The 18,687-nt window shown below is 47.3% G+C and overlaps 1 protein-coding gene across 1 annotated transcript in view; it reads left to right on the plus strand.

The window, feature by feature from the left end:
- Arsb (arylsulfatase B) overlaps positions 1 to 18,687 on the plus strand; it is a 158,457-nt gene that overhangs the window by 134,228 nt on the left and 5,542 nt on the right.

Consider the following 18,687-nt stretch of genomic DNA (forward strand, 5'->3'; position numbering starts at 1 on the left):
ATTTTATTGTTGTTTGAAAGGATTCAGGGTTTGTTTTTAAATCAGTCTGCACGTCTTTCCTCAGTCCACCATCTCTCTCACATATCAACTGGCTTCAGCCAGCAATACGATATCAAATTCATTCAATCCAAAAGGAAGAAGAGTTTCATTTTTTAGGAGGAAAAAGTCCAATTCTGAGAACAATTAACATTAGCTTTATTTAAAACAAAATGGGGGTGGTTGTGTGTCACTCTACCTACCCCTCTCCTCACACAGAACTGGGAATATAATTCTGTCTCTGGCAGTCACTGATTCTCTTAGACGCCCGCAGGGACATACCCTCACAGGAGCACACATGTATTCTTTTGAGGAAGCCTGTGAGGAACTTTGTTCCTTTAAGGGGCACTGGATGAATTCTCATAGGACCCTCCAAGCCAATGCTAACTGTCTCTGGTTGGCAAATATTTACAAGGTCTGAGCTGAGCACTAGGTAAGGATCCTGCCTGAGACAGCTGTTGTCCTCAGCTGGCCCTGACTCTAGGACTCATCAGTGGACCTCCGAAGACACACACGGGACCCCCAACAGCACCTACCCATTCCCTAGGAGTGCGCAGCTGTAGGAACTGCTATCCTAGGCAGAGACAGTTGTGGGCGAAACTGGGAGGACAGTTGTGGGTGAGCAGGCAGAAGGGCCAATCCCTACCAGCCACCAGGCACCATTAAAGTAAGACCCGCCCATTTTTGTCTCCTCTCTGGGATCGCTCTTTGAAAGCATTTGGGTAATTAGAGCCTCCTCTGCTGCCTTTGGTTGTTAGTTTTAGTGGATTAATTATCTGCCATGTCAAGAGATTTCCCCCGATCCCTTTGAGATTCTTTCCCTGCTGTGGCTGTTCTGTGTCCTGTGAAAGCGAGCCGGTTCCGAAGCTTCTGTGCTAAGTGTAACAAACCTCCAGAAAGATACCTCCCAGGGAGAAAGGGTGGAGGTGGGGCTGGGGCCCAGGAACTCTGCGACTCAAAAGAACCCTGCTGTGTAAACAAAGACAAGACTTTGGGCCTTTGATCTTTCTTTACCTTAGCTCGGGCCTTGGGGGCTCATTTACATATTACAGCCCTCCTTCACATACTTTGTTACATGTAGTTCTTCTTGCTGCTTCATGCATTGTGTGTCTCATTAGCATCTCCAGTCTCCATCCACAGGTGTGTGTGTTTTTGGAATATAAGGATTCAGCCATGTTTGGTACTGGAGTTATCTGGGCCTGCAGATAACTTTCTGTGAGGGCTTGTCGACCTCTCCCCTGACTCTCCTCAGTGGGTCATGTAGAATGTATAGTGAATGGCTGAGCAAAACAGGCATGAGCCCAGCTGTGGTCGGATCTTTCAGAGAAAGACGCATAAAATGCTCGTCATAAAAGATTAGCAGGGGCTAATATCTTAGTCAGGGTCTCTATTCCTGTACAAACATCATAACTAAGAAGCAGGTTGGGGAGGAAAGGGTTTATTCAGCTTACACTTCCACATTGCTGTTCATCACCAAAGGAAGTCAGGACTGGAACTCAAGCAGGTCAGGAAGCAGGAGCTGATGCGGAGGCCATGGAGGGATGTTTCTTACTGGCTTACTTCCCCTGGCTTGCTCAGCTTGCTCTCTTATAGAACCCAAGACCACCAGCCCGGGGATGGCATCACCCACAAGGAGCCCTCCCTGCTTGATCACTAGTTGAGAAAATGCCTTACAGCTGGGTCTCATGGAAGCATTTCCTCAACGAAGGCCCCTTTCTCTGTGATAACTCCAGCTTATGTCAAGTTGACACACAAAACCAGCCAGTACAGCTAGGTTGACTTGGAAGGCCAAGGATGCACCGGTGCCAGCGTGATTTGATCAGAGGCCTAGAGAGGGAGTTATCCAGGCAAAGTGTTGTATAGTAAGTTCCCTAGGTGGATGGATGGAAAGATGTAAAGACACCAGCATTGAAGAAAGCCCAGGCTGGGCCAGCAGAGCTCAGAACAGCCAGAGTATGTCAAGCACTAAAATAAATAAATAAACAAACAAACAAATAAATAAATAACCAACCAACCCTGAGCAGCTGTGTCAGAACACAGGCCAAGAGTGGAGTTGTGTGAGAATCGTGTGCTTGTGAGAAAACTCCAGGAAAACAAGTCTTGTGGCCTCTGTGCTTGTGAGAAAACTCCAGGAAAACAAGTCTTGTGGCCTCAGATTCTTCAAATCACGTGTGGGAGTATGTCTTTGCACTTCTCCCAGGTGTAGCAGGCAGGAGTGAGCTTACTTTCGCTGTTGTCATTCATGTGCCTCTATGGAAACATGTTTTTGCCATGTGTGGTCTGTCCTTGTGATTGAACACCTTAGTCACGTGACTCTCAACCCTCGGAGTATAAATTGTCTGACGCTCTGAATAAAGTTGGCTTTTGCGTGAGACTTTAGGCCACTTCATTTTAAGGCTCCGCTCCCCCAGTTCACACTCCCAACCAGATCAGTAAGTGGAACTGAAGTTTCCCAGCAGAGGCAGTAGTGAGATGGCCCGGGACAGGTGGACACGTTAAGACGATGCTGCAGACCGAGCAGGGCCCAGTGTGTAAGCTAAGACATTTGTTTCCCATTCTTGGACAGTGTGAATGGGGCCTCTTCCAAGCAGTGGTTTGGAGACCACAGTTCTCTCCTCCGTGTATCTTTGCCAGTTCGACAAGCTGCCAAGACTGAGTGTTGGTCTATATGGAGGATACAGGAGCATATTCTGACCTACAGGGTGCTCCCGTTTTATACTCCCCAACGTGCAGAGAACAGAAGTGCCATTGATGTAATCCATTGGAGGAGATGGGGCAGGTGCCACAGGCCTGATGGGCCATGTAAAGTTCTGGCTCACTCATAGCACACCAGGTGAGGCTGCATGTGTGGTAAACTTATTATTGGTGAACCCACCTGGTAATATGGCCCCCATCACAAGGTTCCCACACACTCTGCTTCAGACCTCTTACTTAGTTCCTGTACAGGCTCTGTTGGCCGTCTACACTGCCTTCCTGTTAGGACAGAAAAAGCCTTCTGACCACCAGAATAGAATCACTGGCCTGAGTGGAAACACAGCGTTCCAGTCTGGCTGATAGAGAGAGGTTTGAATGAGGACACCCGTATAGTCTTGTGTATCAGCATGCTTAGTCCCCAGAGGGTGACTGTTTGAAAGGATTAGGAGGTGTTTTGTGGCCTTGCTGGAGGAGGTGGACTCTGGGGTTTCAGAAGCCCACACCAGGTCCAGTGTCACTCCCTCTCCCTGCTGTCTACAGATCAGGATAAAAAGTTCTTAGCTCTGTTCCAGCACAGTGCCTGGCTGCGTGCCGCCATGCTCCCTGCCGCCATGCTCCCTGCCATGATGGTCATAGACTCACCCTCTGAAACCGTAAGCAGGCTCCCAATTAAATGCTTTCTTTCCTAAGAGTTGCCTTGGCCATGGTGTCCCTTCACAGCAATAGAACAGTGACTAAGATAGCTGGGCTCCATCACTGGGCTGAGGACCCCCTCCTGGGAAGGTGGACTTAGCATAAGCAATGCCAGAAGACATTGAGTAGCTCCCTCTTCTAAGACCTCTCTTCCAGCTCTGTGTCTGATCTCCATGCCAGGTCCAGTGGCCTTTCCCCTTCTCCCTCCATCTGCCCCCGCCAAGCAGCTGTGAGGCTCAGGGTTTGCCTGTCCCCAAGGTCTTTCTTTTAAATTCTAATACGGTTGCCCTTGTGTTTTCATTTGAGTCCATTCTTCAATTCTTTTATTAGAGAGACTGAGGACCCCACAGTGTGGCCTGGGACACCCTGTGTCACTCCCACCCTCAGGCCTAGACTACCTCAGCACTTATCTCAAGGCTCTGAGCTGATGTAGAATGGCCATTCACACAGATGTGATGTAAACCATCCCTTCTGGAGCACTGAGTCCTGGCTGCCATCTGTGGCCACATTGTCACAGTATCAAGCCATCTTTGCAGTTTAGTCAATGAACAGGGGACACAGAGAGAGTCTCTGAACATGCCTGTCATCCCTGCTCAAAAAAGGGAAAAAGTCACTGGCTTCCTCTCTCTCTCTCTCTCTCTCTCTCTCTCTCTCTCTCTCTCTCTCTCCTCTCTCGTTGGGAGAATCAACATTGACCCAACCCATCTGTTTTCTGTTTCTTTTTTTTGTTGTTCTTTTCATTCTTTTCTTTTCTTTCTTTCCATCCTTCCTACCTTCCTTCCTTCCTTTCTTTCCTTCTTTTGAGGCAGGGTTTCTCTGAGCTCTGGCTGTCTGTCCTGGCACTCACTCTAGCTTTGAACTCAGAGATCCACCAGCCTCTGCCTCCTGAGTGCTGGGATCCGTCAGGCATCACCGTGCCTAGCAACTGTTCTTTCCAGGCTCCTCCTGTTCTGTCCCTCTCCAGCCAGCCAAGTGCCCAACCTCCCTCCCGCCCAGATGTCCTTCCTGCCACACGACCACCTCTTCCCAACCACTGTTCAAATCCCCTGCCCTTCAGTGGGAGCCCTCATCCAAGTCTCACCTTCTCCGGTAGAAATAAGCTTGCTGTCCTGGGGGTTCAGGAGGACTTACTACGCAAAGATTTAGATAATGCAGACATTATAAATCACGCCAATATGATAAATCCCTTTTTATAGTTAATAAATATCTGCCCCCACATCACCAGTCCTTTGACATCTATCTTTCCAATTCACTGTAGGCTTCTTGAATAAATAAGGTCTCCCTGTTATACCTAGCACAACCTCAGATCAAAAAGAAGAAAGGGGTGGTAAAGGAGACAGAGAATTATTATTAATGGTTTTCTGTCATTCCTGCCGTTGAACAAGAGAGATGCTAAAAACAATTTTTTATTTGCTATTTTAACATGCAATCCCTTAATTTAATTGACATAATTAACCATATTTATGGGGTAGGGCTATTATAATTTGATACATTATATAATATATCATGGTCAAAATAGAACAGTCTTGGGCAGTTCGGGGAGGGTTGCCTTTTCAACCCCACAGGGAGGCTGTCGGGAGGGAAGCAGAGATCTATGCACAGCTTCCTGCCTGTCTGTGGGCTTTTGCCAATTCAGGAAGTGAGTCTGAGGGTTTCATGGAGTGTTCAGTGATAAATATTCTGACCTTCATATTCACGATCCTTTTCTCTGGCAAACAAGAAGTCGCAAGATCTCAGCTCGTCCCAGAGAATCTACATCCTGGATTTTCTGTTATCAAAATCTATTTTGCTTTGTTTGGGGTGTTGTTGTTTTGAAATAAGGTCCTTTGGGGGGTTATAGGCATGAGCCATAGCTTAAAATTTTGTTGTTTTTGTTTGTTCGTTTATCTGTTTCTTGAGACAGTCTTACTACGTAGTTCTGGCTGTCACTCTGTAGACCAGGTAGGCCTTGAACTCACAGAGAACCTCACTTGCCTCTGCCTCCTGAGTACTGGGATTAAATATATGCATCACCATGCTGGGGGTTAAGAGTTTTTAATTGACATATGGCTGGGGATTTAGCTCAGTGGTAGAGCGCTTACCTAGGAAGCGCAAGGCCCTGGGTTCGGTCCCCAGCTCCGAAAAAAAGAACCAAAAAAAAAAAATTGACATAATTGACCATATCTTTGGGGTGGGCTATTATAATTTGATACATGTATATAATATATCATGGTCAAAACAGGACAGTTAGCATTTCTCTCTCTCTCTCTCTCTCTCTCTCTCTCTCTCTCTCTCTCTCTCTCTTTTTCCTTTTCTGGAGCTGAGAAACGAACTCAGAGCCTTGCGCTTGCTAGGCAAGCGCTCTACCACTGAGCTAAATCCCCAACCCTAACCGTTAGCATTTCTGTACCTTGAACATTATCATTTGTCCGTATTGGGAACCCTTAGACCTCTCTCTGGTCATTAGAATTGAAGAGTGGATTGCTAGAGACCATAGTTGATCTCTGCGGCATCTCCCTGTATCTGATTGTATTTTGGGAACCAATAGCCACCAGCCTATGGCTGTCATGTGACACACTACACCAGAGGCAAGAGAGGACATCAGACCAACAGCCCATATTTCAGAGTCATCAGATTGGTGGGTTTTGCTCCTCATAGACTCTGCACCATCCTCTGGCAAAAAAGGGTCCCCAATACGGTGTGGCCCTCCACACTGTTTGCAAACCTGCCTGACTCTGTCAGAGGGAAAGCTCAGCTCTACTCAGTTTGTCTCCCTCTCTCAATGGGTTTTCCAAATGCAGTTTGGAAGTAGGCATTCTGAATGCAGGTGGTTCCCACTGGGACAAGGGGAAGGTAGTGGGGGTGGCAAGACTCTCCTACCCGCTTTGATAATGTGATTATTCAAGAGAGGGAAGGAAGATATCTCTCTCTCTCTTTCTCTTTCTCTCTCTCTCTCTCTCTCTCTCTCTCTCTCTCTCTCTCACACACACACACACACACACACACATACACGCACACACACTACAGAATGACTCAGCCAGCACAGTCTCAGAGTCTGCCCTTTGGTGAGTCCTGTCATAAGTACGTGTGTAATGTAGTTTAGGTAAGTCAGAATTGGTTGCGTAAGAAAGAAGCCAGTGCAAGTTCGGGCTATCAGGAAGAACCAAGTCTTTGGAAACCTTAGGAGAACTGTCTGTGGGAATTTGTGGTCAAAGGTGACAATTCGAAGGGGACCTACACTTCAGGGACCTTCCAGGCAGCTGTCCCCTGAGACTGAGCTTTCCAACGCGGACATGAAGACTTGGCGGCGAGCCTTTAATATGTCCTTCTTTTGACTCAGCTGCAGAGCAGTGTAGTGGTCTTTGCCTACTCTCCCAAGCGTGCTTTCAGATGTCCTTGGAGAAAGATCCTCTTCTGGACCTTGGTTCATATGAGAAAGCCTGAGAGCTTCTCCGAATATAAAACTTCCTTCATTTCTACTGGGTTACTGCCAAGAGCCAGGAAAGGCAAGAACGAGCCGCCTTGCTATTGGTGCTCAGACCTTTGGCAAGCAGAACCTCATGGGCCTCCCGGCAGTGATTATAGGGTTTGGGTAACACCGGGGTTTGGGCAGTGGACAGCAATAGTGTGGGGGGCTGTTCTTGGAAAAATGCCACCCTGCTTCAGTTTTCTGCACCGTAACTGTCACTGCTACAGCTGGAGTGTGGGTTCCTGGGATCGCGATGGATATGCCCGGACCCCAGCAGCACAGAGAGGCCAGACCCGCCTGACAGCCATCACGGCTAAACCACAAGCAAAGCCCCCTTTCCAAATTAACTATTAAATTAGTATCATTTCATCCTTGTCCAAAAATGTGCTCAGAGCCCAGACACGTCTTTCCTGCTTGCTGGGATATAAATTGTGCCACGCAAGAAAAAAATCTCAGTTCTCAGAGCGGCCTTTGGGTCCTCTCTACGGATCTGTGGCTAGGATTTCACCAAATGCCATGGCGGGGGTCAGGAAGCATTTTCTTCTTTCATCCTAAGCCAGAAAACAGACGGCCCAGCCTATGCCGCACTCGCCTTAATCCTAGGCTGAGGGTGAGTATTTTTGGTTAGTCTCCCCTTTTTTATACACACAGTGTCTATTTATAGCCATTCGTTGTTAGACTCCACCAATTACTTGAAAACCGTGTATTTAGAGAGAGACAGACTGAGATGGCGAGCTGGATGAGTAGCCAGCACGCTGCATTGGATTGGCTCATGTGCGGCAGGATCAGAGTGGAGCTGTGGTTGGCACACAGATGCTGGGCCAGGACAGACCATCTGCTAGCACTTTAACTAGAAGACGACAAGACAAAATGCACGCCTGCCTTATCTAAGCTCACTGGCCCCCAAGTTCATGTCTCTAAAGTCGTTCTGTGCAAGAAGCCCAGTACCGACTGGGACCATGGCAGCTAACCTTCCTTGTCTTGTTCGGCCATCAGAGAAGCTTCCTCCTGCAGCAGATGGGAACGAACACAGAGCCCACAGCCGGGCACTGCACAGAGAGTGAGAGGCCTGGGAACACTAGCCCTAAATGGGGTGTCTCCATCAAATCCCCTCAGGGCTCAGGGAACTCGGTGGAAGAGGAGGCAGAAAGAATGGAGGAGCCATTACACTAAGAGAATAAGGCCCTCTAAAGCAGCGGGATCCATGCATGGAGAAATTTAGAGACTGAAGCAGTGGCCTGCAGGGGTCTGAACCAGGAGAAGTGGGCACACCCCGCCCCTAACCCAGAAGCAATCTTCTGTTGATGACCACTTACAAATGAACATCTAGTTTCTCTGGGGGAGTCTCACTGCACAAACAAACAACTCTTAAGGTAGACTGAGTGCCCTGCAGGAGATGCGGACAGAAGTGAGCTGGAGGGCAGCTTTGGAGGCCCCTTGTCTTGGAATGTCATGCCTGGCTTCCCTTTTTTTTTTCAATTGTATGCTTTAGTTAGTGTGTGTGTGTGTGGGTGTGTGTGTGTGTGTGTGTGTGTGTGTAAAGTCTTTTACTTCTCTATTTTTCCCTTTGCACATATATTATGACTTCCGATGTGGTGTTTATGGGATTCCCAATTATGGGAATAACTAGGCCTCTGCATCTATAGATGTTTCTTGTGCCTTTCTAGGATTATTTTTCTGTTTGTTTGTTTTGTCCTATTCCAATGCATTGGTTTTTGTTTTATCTTATTGTATCTTACTCTATTTTACTTATTTTTATTTAATATTAATGTATTCCATAATGTTATTATTTTTTATTGCTTGTTTTCTAAAGAGAGACAAAAAGGGGGGTGGCTTCAGATGGGAAGGGAGGGGAGGGGACCCTGGGAGGAGTAGAGGGGGCAAACTGGAGAAGTAGAGGGGGAAACTAGAGGAGTAAAGGGGAGAACTGGAGGAGTAGAGGGGAAACTGGAGATGTAGAGGGGGAAAACTGGAGGTGTAGAGGGGGGAACTGGAGGTGTATAGAGGGGGGAACTGGAGGAGTAGAGGGGAAACTGGAGGTGTAGAGAGGGGGGAACTGGAGGAGTAGAGAGGGGAAACTGGAGGAGTAGAGAGGGAAACTGGAGGAGTAGAGGGGGAACTGGAGGAGTAGAGAGGGAAACTGGAGTAGAAGGGGGAACTGGAGGAGTAGAGGGGGAGCTGGAGGTGTAGAGGGGGAACTGGAGGAGTAGAGGGGGAACTGGAGGAGTAGAGGGGGGAACTGGAGGAGTAGATGGGGGAACTGGAGGAGTAGAGGGGGGAACTGGAGGAGTAGAGGGGGGAACTGGAGGAGTAGATGGGGGAACTGGAGGTGTAGAGGGGGAACTGGAGGTGTAGAGGGGGAACTGGAGGAGTAGAGGGGGGAACTGGAGGAGTAGATGGGGGAACTGGAGGAGTAGAGGGGGGAACTGGAGGAGTAGAGGGGGAACTGGAGGAGTAGAGGGGGAACTGGAGGAGTAGAGTGGGGAACTGGAGGTGTAGAGGGGGAAACTGGGAAAAGTAGGGGGAAACTGGAAGAGTAGAGAGAAGAAACCATAAAGGGGATATATTATGTGGGAAAAATCTAATTTTAAATCGTAGAAAGAAAACATAAATAGAAGCCCAATGTAATCCCTGTTTTCATCCTGTCCTGCCAGCCAAATTCCGAGGCTCCTTTCCTGCCTCCTCCTCGCATCCTCTCTGTGACCACTCTCCCATGCCTCAGTCCCCTCAGATCCTCTCTGTGACCGCTTTCCTGTGCCTCAGTCGAGTTCCCAGCTCTCGTTCCTCTGCATCTTTCTGCACTGGCTTTCTGCAGCACCCACCCTTTGCCCGTTTCTCTGCCCAGCCTGTATAATTCTTCCACTTTAGTTATAGCAGGCAGAGTTGGGCTAAGGCACCTGGATAAGGAATCTGGAACACCAGAGAGGGGATGCTCATTAGAGCTTCCTGATGCACTGTCTAGTGCAAAGGATTTCTCTGACTTTTACTTCCCTTGGGCCACAAGGCTAACAAAAGGCCTGCGGCATGCGGCACAAAATAAAGGTTAGGGAGCCAGAAAAACCGTAGAGAGCAGGAGGGGCTCAAGAGGTTGAACCTTAGTTCATAGCCAAGGCCAAAATTAAGAGATAAATGGTAAATTCCTTTTCTGAAAATGCAGGGCTGGATGGAAGGGGCGGTGAGTGAGTGAAACAAGAAGGCCGGATGCTGGCCATGTGGTACCTGGGTCAGTCCTGGGGTTAGAGCCATGAAGGATTCCACAGAGAGAGGAATGTGAGTAGGTGGTGAGATCATGAAGTCCTGGTGAGACGTTGAGTTCCAATCTGGAGAATAAAAACAGTGAAAAGATGAACAGAGAAAGCTGTAAAAGAGAAAGAGGAATCCGGGGTGTCTTAGTTAGGGTTTCCTTTGCTAGGAAGAGACACCAGGACCAAGACGACTCTTATAAGACAACACTTAATCGGGGCTGGCTTACAGGTTCAGAAGTTCAGTCCATTATCATCAAGGCGGGAACACGGCAGCGTCCAGGCAGGCACGGTGCAGGAGGAGCTGAGAGTTCTACATCTTTATCTCAAGGCTACTAGGCGAAGACTGGCTCCCATGTGCTTAGGAGGAGGGTCTTAAAACCCATGCCCACAGTGCTACACCTTCTCCAACAAGGCCACGCCTCCCAATAGTGCCACTCCCTGGGCCAAGCGTATTCAAACCACCACATGAGGGGATGGTTAAATGGATGAAGCCCTTACACGGAGTGAGGGCCAGAGTCCCCATCCTCAGCATCTAGTTAGAGGTGTTTGGGCATCCCCACTGCCTAAATACCAGCACTCGGGACACAGGCTCCGAGGACAATGTGTCTGGTTACTGCTAGCTGAGCAGAATGGTACACTCCAGGTTCAGAGAAGTTTGCTTACTATCTCAGTAAGTAAATTAGAGAACACCGGAAGGAGACACTTGATATCAATTTCAGGCTTCTGTATGTACATGTGTGCGCTATGCAGGTACATGCATGTGCACACAAGTGTACACATACACAGGCACACATGCAGATGCAGAAAAAGGAAAAAGTACAGGATGGGGTTGGGGATTTAGCTCAGTGGTAGAGCACTTGCCTAGCAAGCGTAAGGCCCTGGGTTCGGTCCCCAGCTCCGAAAAAAAGAAAAAAGAAAAAAAAAAAGTACAGGAAGCTGCAAAAGAATGTCGGCATGAGTTCCGGTTGATGGGGTCTTCTTTTCTGGGACATGCTCTGACAGCCCTGCCTTTGTATGCATCTTCCTTACTTAGAGATGGAAAAGGGGACTCTAAAGGGACAAGACCTTTGCAAAAAGAGAGCTGGTCTTTCTGCTAGGATCCCAACCCACCTCTCCCCCATCCCCAGGGCCTTTCTATGTAAGCCCAGGTTATGCTTAAACTCTCAATCCTCTACCCTCGGCATCCAGCGTGCTGGGATTACAGGCATGTGCCATCGTGCTTCATCTTCAGGCTTGCATAACCTGACATACCCATCTTGTTCAGAGCCCAGCCCGCCCCATGAACCCTCCCAGGGAAGACATATTCTCCTTCGGACACTCCCTAACAACACGTGTTTGTTGCATATTTAACAATGTGGGGCGTTTGAACCAAATCATCTTTTCCTAACTGGTCACACCCTGGCTTCTTTTATTCTGAGGATTTGGTAGGTAGCAGCTACAGTGATCGAGATAGGTATCTGCTTTATAGAAAAATGAACGCATCAGATTAGTCATTCAGGACTTAGGACAAACTAAACATGCCAGTCTCCTTCAGATACCAATGGTGCCGGCTTCATTGTTCAGTGTTGTCCCCAACTGACAGTTCAGGGAGTACTTGCTTTCTGTTCCTTGCCTGACACTGTTCGATTGACACTCCTGGCTAGTGTCAGACATGACCCAACTGCTGAGATTCCCCATAAACAGGCTCCTTCCTGAGTAGTCGCTATGCACAGCCCAGCAGTGATTAACACTGAGCTCGGTCTAGGTTGAGTGTCTTTTCACAGGGACTTTTAAAATATCAACTTCGGACCGACTGAGAGGGAGTCAGAGAAACTGACTTTGTAAACTGAAAATTATGGACTTAGATTCATTTGAAACACATCATGCGAACTGCATATATAAAAATAATGGCCATTTTGATTTTCCCCCGTAGGTAATAAATAACATCTGTAATATCCTTTCCCACCTTTTTCTGATTAGCTTCGTGTCTGGCATATTTTTCCCGACACTCCTGTTTCAAGTTGTAAGGATTTCGCCAAGGACAGACAGGATTCTCAGTAAGTGGTGTGGGTGTATCAGAAAACTTGCACTAATCTGGTGAAAGTCCAGGAAGGAACAGGCTGTCTAATGGCTGGCAGGCGGTGACTGCTAAGTGTTTTTACAGTCAGAGCTTGATCTCCGGACCCTGAGCTTCACTCTCTCCTTGTGTCCTCACCTGGATGGGGGTCGAGGAAGGAAAGGCAGAACTGTTGCTAAGCCCTCTGTGTCTCCCCCACTGCTTCCTCCTTTGGGGGCACCCTCCTCTTGTCTCCCCAGCACCAATATTTCTTTCCTGTTCCCTCTCCTCTCTTCCTTCTAGTCCAGTCTTCGACCTTCCAGCATAACACTGGACAGGCCACATGTCACATATGCACCCATAGCCTGTGCACGCCAAGTTCTTAGCCCTTGGCACTGACTATGTCGTAACTGGTGTGGCAGAGAACATTCTAAAAGGACAGATATCGAAACAATAGATCCCCAAGAAATGGGAATTTCGCTAGGAATCTCATGCTGGAAGGAGGAAAGGGGACCGGACAGAAGGGAACTGGGGACTTGTCTCCCTGAAAGGGATTTCATGGTTTTATCAACTTGTCAGACCACCTTACAGGATGAGATTAATCCCAGATCCTGATGGGTCAGCAGTGGGTGGGATCACACTTTGCCTGGGGCTGCTTAGATGTGGGTGTTCTTGGCTCTCAGTCTGAACTCGATCTCTCTTCAGAACCATGAAGAGTTGCTGTCCCCCCACCTTGTCCTTCTTCATAATCCAGCCACGCCAGATGGATCTTTTTCTGGTTCCTGATTTTGACTTAGTTCCTTTAATTGGCTTATTGAAGACAAGTGTCTAGCCCTGAATTTCGTTCACAGACTAGGACTCCCAAGTTCGAAAACAGTGTGGCCTGGCTAAGCACCTGACCCTCTCACTTGACTTCAAGCAAAAACAAAGATGATTCTTGAGCCTGTTCAACTCTGAATTTATACAGGAATGAGAGTCGTCTTTCTGAGGCGCTCCCTGGTGTCATTGTGACAGTCTGTGAGGCTGAGTTTGAAAAACCAGTACTCAGAAAAACAGCGTGCCCTCGTGAAGTGAGCCAGAGCAGCCAGCGCCCACAGTGAGACACAGTCCGGTCGGTCACAGGTCTAGGTGTTTCAAGGAAGTCTTGCTGAAGCCATTCAAGTTTCAGTGGGAACTGTAAAATGACAGTTTCCGATGTCTGAGTGTACAGATATGATGGGGTCTGCCACAGTTCAGTATACATACCGCATTCCTATCCCACACCTCAACCCACACAAGATAATAAAATAAAAACCTTAGCAGTGCCTGCCTGGTCCCCAGCTCCAGCCACTGTTTCAGGGGGACCTTCTCTTCCCACCTGCACTAGTCAAGACTAGTGCCACTTTGGCGTCCCTGGAGTCACTGCTGCCCACACTCCTGGCAACACTCACCACTGTTGCTTACATACAATTGCCTTTCTCTACCTGGCTGTGCCCAGCGGCATCACTAGTCAGTCAGTCTGTCTGTCTGTCTGTCTGTCTGTCTCTCTCTCTCTCTCTCTCTCTCTCTCTCTCTCTGTTTCTCTCTCCCTCCCTCCTTCTCTCCCTCTCTCTCTCAATCTCTCTTTCCCTCCCTCCTTCTCTCTCTCTCTTTCTCTCTTTTCTCTCTCCCTCCCTCCTCTCCCTTTCTCTCTGTCTCTCTCTCTCATTCTCTCTCTCTCCTTCCCTACTTCACTCCCTCCCTCTCCTTCTCTCCCTCTCCCTCTCCCTGTCTCCCCTGTCCCTCTCCTTGTCCCTGTCTCCCCTGTCCCTATCTCCCTTGTCCCTCTCCCTGTCCCTCTCCCCCTCTTCCTCCTCCTCCCCACTCCTCTCTTTCCTCTCTCTCTCTCCCTCCCTCTCTCTCTCCCTCTCTCTCTCTCTCTCTCTCTCTCTCTCTCTCTCTCTCTCTCACACACACACACACACACACACACACACACACACACACGAGTCGACTGTGAAAATGAGTCTGTGTTTGCGGGAACCATGGCTGAATGTAGTTCTCTGCTCTCTTCGCTCTGTTCTCTTCCTTTCCTGTGTGATTCCTAAGCAGTCAGGAAGACGTCTCTCCCTGGGGATGCGCAAATAGTTAACGAGCCCACTTGGGATAATGTTTTGCAACAGGGTAAAGAAGAACTCCCCAAGATGGTGACTGCTTGGTTCTGAGGACAGTCACTCATAACAATGATAAGGGTAGATATAGTAAAAAGAGATTTGTATTTGCGGAATGGAAAATAAGTGTCCCCAAGGTCCCCACAGAAGGCAGGAAGGAAACAACGGACTGGGTAATTAAAGGAAGCGTGTGTAGGAATTAAAGGTCTGGCGTGCAGCCAGACCTCCAAGGAACTGCCAGGTTGAACACCAAGTCCTCTGTGGGACTGCCCTACATCAGTACAACAGATGCTGATGACGATGGTACCATCAGATCTCTGGGGCAGGAAGAGGGCCAGGAGCCTAGGTTGGCCCAGAGTGGGCCAGATGATAGGCTATGACTGAGCTAGCTGGGCTCAGAGAGCCAGAGTTGGGTGTCAGGGTGACTGCAGGCCCCAGCTGGTCCCAGTCTACATGAAGAATGAAAGACCTCCATTCTGCTTTACTCTGCTTTCATTTAGGGCCTTACCTGTGATATCGAATATAAAATGTGAGTCATGTGCTCCTTGTATAACTTTCTAACCCTGTTCCCATGGCAACTGGTTCAGACCACACAGTTCCCACCCCAGGGCCGGACAGTTGGAAGCACCGATGACTTCTTTTAGTGTACTGGTTCTGTCCATGGTCCTTTTCTAATGGCAATTGCATGGTGACTCCAAAGCCATGCAAGCTGCGTCTTCACACTCCTGGGGCTGGAGGCTGACCACCCGTAGACTCTGGCTCTGCCTCATATTCATCCTCTTAGCTGGGCAGTCATTTTATACTTGTTCTACCTAGAGAGAAGCAGAGACAGAACAGTGCAATGACTTACTATGTCAACGAAAGCAGTTGTTGTAAAAGTGCACCTCGGTGTCTGGGTTCTCTCTTAGAACTACAGGGTGGTGGCATGGGGCCTGCTTCCACTAAAGTCTTCACAGCTCTCCTCATCCTTGAAGCTAGTGAAGAGGCCACTGTGGCTTTTTCCATGGTTATAAGCTAACCAGAGCACCCCAGCAAAGCATCAGAGTGGGCCAGCAAAGTATCAGCTCAGGGCAGGTTGGAGGGGGGCTTGTTCTAGCCAGCTTAATATTTAAGAAACTATTCTTGTGGGGAAACGTCTATGTTTAGACTTGTGGTGATTTTTTTAAAGATTTATTTATTTATTTATTCATTTATTACATATGAGTACACTGTAGCTGTCTTTAGACACACCAGAAGAGGGCATCAGATCTCATTACAGATGGTTGTGAGCCACCATGTGGTTGCTGGGATTTGAATCAGGACCTCTGGAAGAGCAGTCAGTGCTCTTAACCGCTGAGCCATCTCTCCAGCCCATGGTGATTTTTTAAAACAAACAAGGCAACAGTGTTCACACTCACATCTGGACATGTAAGGCCAAGCCCACCATGATTGGGACACAACTATGAGCGCCCTGAAGACTTGATCCACATATGCAGGGAGTCTCTGTCCAGCTGCAGCCAATGTGGGGTCAGGGCTGTGAGAGATGCCATCTCCCAGAAGGAGACCTCGCACCATCCAGCACAAGAAGGTGCTAGAACTTCACCTAGAGTTTAAACTTTGACTCGGAGGAAACGATTACCCTCTCCAATGGGTAACATAAGTTAAACTTCAGTATAAATTGTAAGCGATATTTACAGGGCTGGAGAGATACTACTCTAAGCCTAGGGGATCTGATGCCCACATGTACAGATATACACATGGACAAAACACTCACATACATAAAATAAAAATAACTTTTAAAAGGAGATGTTTGACCCATGTAACTAGTAACTGGCCTCCTCCTAGCAAGCAAACAGACCTGACGGAATTTCAAATCAGAAAACACTTGGACAGACAGATTTCCGAAAGAGCTAATGTTGCTGAACATCGTCAGGGAGAACATTGCACTGCTAGCAAATGCACACACATCCTTTGGATTGAAGATGGCTCCAGCATTCGGGGGGCAGAGGCATTCTATGAGTTTGTGGCTTGGTCTACACAGTGAGTTCCAGGATACTACCAAGACTCTGTCTCTAAAACAGAAAAGGGAGGGGGGAGCAAAGATGGGGAAACGGTAAGGCAAATGGGCCAGTCAGAGAATGAAAATTTAAACTGCTCTTTGTAAACCTTAAAATAATTGAAAGCAAAGAGATTCACGGAGGTGGGCGACAGGCCAGACAACAGCACAGAAAAGAGGCCAAACCTCAAAATGCCAAGCTAAAGTTTCTATCCATAAATATTTTTCTTCAACGTTGTCCTGTTTCTGGACCAGGATAAAGCGTTCACAGGCTTTCTCCAGACCCGAGTCAAGGGGAAACCTTTGATACTTCTGCTTCGTTTTCCTGAGGTAATAATCACTTTGCCTACTTTTCTTTTCCTACTTTTCTCTACCTAAGCATAAGAAGATTAAATAATACATACATACATACATACATACATACATGCATGCATACATACATACACACATGCATGCATACATACATGCGTACATACACACATACATACAAAAATGCGTGCCTATATTACATGGATGTTGACATTCACTGAAGGCAATTGCCAAATATTGCTGCCCAACTTACAGAGCCACTGTAGGAATTAAGTAGGAATTAACAAACAGAAAACACTTAAAATGGTGTACTGTGTTCCCAAGTAGATGGTAAGAACATGTCTCAGCTGCTTTTCGTGTCTTTACTGTTAATAATAGTCTTGCAACATACAAATGTTGTGCTAAGCACTGTATAACGTCTTACCTCACTTGTAGTTAAATCAGTTTTACCCACAGCAAACTGAAATAAATATTGGGAGTTCAGAGAGTTGCCCAAGATGGACTAGCATTTACTGTACAGGTCCCACGGAATGGACTTCCTAGCATGCATTTGGAGTATATCGTCTTACCTGGGCCACACGGACGTACTGCAAAGCAGATTCTAGCACCTACACTCTGCAGCCGTGGGTACCGAGGCCGGGAAGGTCACTGAGCACCAAGATCACACACCAGTGAGTGGAGGAGCTCATACGTGAACCCAAGCCGTGACTCCCGTGTAGCATGAGGGAGCTGCTGTGGTAGCTCCTGCCTGCATCCTCATTAGCAACCACTCTGACAGATAAACGTTTGACATTTGTTCTTCTGAGAAATCTGCGCCTCTGTCTTACAACCCAACACTCTGTATGTACATCTATGTCAACTTATAAATACACCACTTTAACAATTAGTTATCTCTTATGAATCAGGACATAAAACACTCAATAAAATACTAACAGATAGAATCCAGAAATATATAAAGAAAGATTAAATATTGTGGCCATGTAGATCAGCTTAATGTCTGAAAAATCAAGTAATGAAAGATACCGTGTCAATAGACCAAAGACAGAAAAGATAACCTAATGACCAGGAAAGCTGTTAGATAAGATGCAGCACTTCTTCATTGATAGGAGCACTCAAACGAGCAGTGTGTGAGTCTTACTTGATTCCATAAGAGGTCTATTCTGGAAGTCCTACAATTATCATCAGGGATCAGGAGTGACAAGGACTGTATTCTCCCTCTCTTTGTGTCAGCATTATAAGGAGAATTAGGCAACGCGATGAAACATGAGACAGGGGAGAGGGGGAAAAGACACCTAAATGGTCAAGGAAGTAAATCTGTCATGATCTTAAATATTAAGAATTCTGAGCCTCTCATTACCATTCCTGGTGACCTGACTTTATCACCAGGACTACATGTTGGAAGGCCTGAGAGAACCAATGCCCTCAAATTATCCTGATACTTCATGCATACACACATGCATGCACACACACACGTGCATACAACACTAAATAGTTGGATAGATAGATAGATAGATAGATAGATAGATAGATAGATAATAGATAGATAGATGTTTGATAGATATAGTTTTTAAAGTCATGAATTAAAATTTAAAAGCTGTAAGAACAAATAAAAATAGCTTCAACAAGTTTGCAATAAAAGAATAGCACACAGTTATACAGTTATTTGTACCTCATACAGTAGATGTGAACTAAACAAACAAGAAAATTTAGAAACGTATTTTAATAGCATCAAGGAAGAGTACAATACTTAACAAATTCATACTGCTGAGGGTAGAGCTCGGTGGTAGAACATGTATTGGGTTAAAAACATGCGTTAGGTAACTAGCCGGGCATGGTGCCTTTAATCCCAGCACTCAGGGAGTCAGAATATGGTAGATTTCTGAGTTCAAGGCCAGCCTGGTCTACACAGTGAGATCCTGTCTCAAAAAAAATGTAATATATAAAGTCAGCTCCTTGGCTGTAGCAGTAACATTTCGGATGCTCGCCAGCCACACGCGGCTGGTGCCGAAGCCCAGCCCAGCACACAGTGCCTGCATCATGGAGAGCCCCCCGGGGAACTGGAG

This window comes from Rattus norvegicus, chromosome 2, assembly GCF_021556685.1.
Source record: "Rattus norvegicus strain SHRSP/BbbUtx chromosome 2, alternate assembly SHRSP_T2T, whole genome shotgun sequence".
In the NCBI taxonomy this organism is placed as follows: Eukaryota; Metazoa; Chordata; class Mammalia; order Rodentia; family Muridae; genus Rattus; species Rattus norvegicus.